We start from the raw sequence: 1,091 nt of genomic DNA, 5'->3' as shown, positions 1-1,091 counted from the left end.
GATGAACCTTGAGGACATTATGCTGAGTGAAATTAGTCAGTCACAAAAGGACAAATACTGCATAAGATCATTATTGTAAAAGACTAAGAAAAAGAACCCACCAAAAGCGGTGGGGAGGGGGGGAAATCTAAAAATATAATTGCTGATCATCGCTATGTATGGGATGAGAAGTGGGGAGAGAGGGGAAGAAAGAGCACAGGGTATAGAATAGATACAAGACTGATGAAAGGAGATGTGGATAGGTCTCCTGTGATACAATAGCAAATAATTGTTATCAGTACTGATTTTCAGAGCTGGAAATGTAAAGGTAGACGTTTGGGGGCAAAAGGAAGGAAGTGATTAATCTTGTAGTCTAGGGGGTGGAGGTCCCTAGGACCATCAAAGGAGAAGAACAGAGAATGGAACCCTACCCCTAGAGGCAGTGATGCCAGGGATGGAGACAGAGACAATGACGTGCGGAGAATGAGCAGCTGGAGACGTTGGACCCAGAGAGGTAGAGGGGTGGTATGTGGACGACCAGGGGGCAGGCTTGCGGGGTTTATACTTTGCTTGATGGGATGATGCATGGAAGGGATTGTAACCATGGCAAGGAAATGATATACGATGGCATCAATGTGAAGCTGACGTTCTCCCATGTAAACTATAACATAATTCACAATAAAGCATTAAAAACAAAATTAGGAAACTACGTATGGTGAGCCACAGTTTGTAATATTGTGGTGGCTGTGTGCTGTTGTGATGCTGGAAGCTATGCCATCAGTATTTTAAATATCAGCAGGATCACTCATGGTAGCAGGTTTCAGCTGAAATTGATCAAACATGCAATCAAGATGTATTGATCATTACTGGTGATTGGAATGCAAAGGTTGGGAGCAAAGAGGTATGATCAGTAGTTGGAAAATATGGCCTTGGTAATAGAAATGATGCTGGAAAACACATGATAGAATTGTAAAAAATCAATGATTTGTTCATTTCAAATACCTTCTTTAGACAGCATAAGAGACGACTATACACATGGACGTCACCAAATGGAATACATAGAAATCAAACGATGGAAAAGCTCCATATCATCAGTGATGATGATCTGGGGC

This window comes from Chrysochloris asiatica, unplaced genomic scaffold (genome assembly GCF_000296735.1).
Source record: "Chrysochloris asiatica unplaced genomic scaffold, ChrAsi1.0 scaffold00122, whole genome shotgun sequence".
Lineage (NCBI taxonomy): Eukaryota > Metazoa > Chordata > Mammalia > Afrosoricida > Chrysochloridae > Chrysochloris > Chrysochloris asiatica.
Note: the sequence above shows the minus strand (reverse complement) of the source record.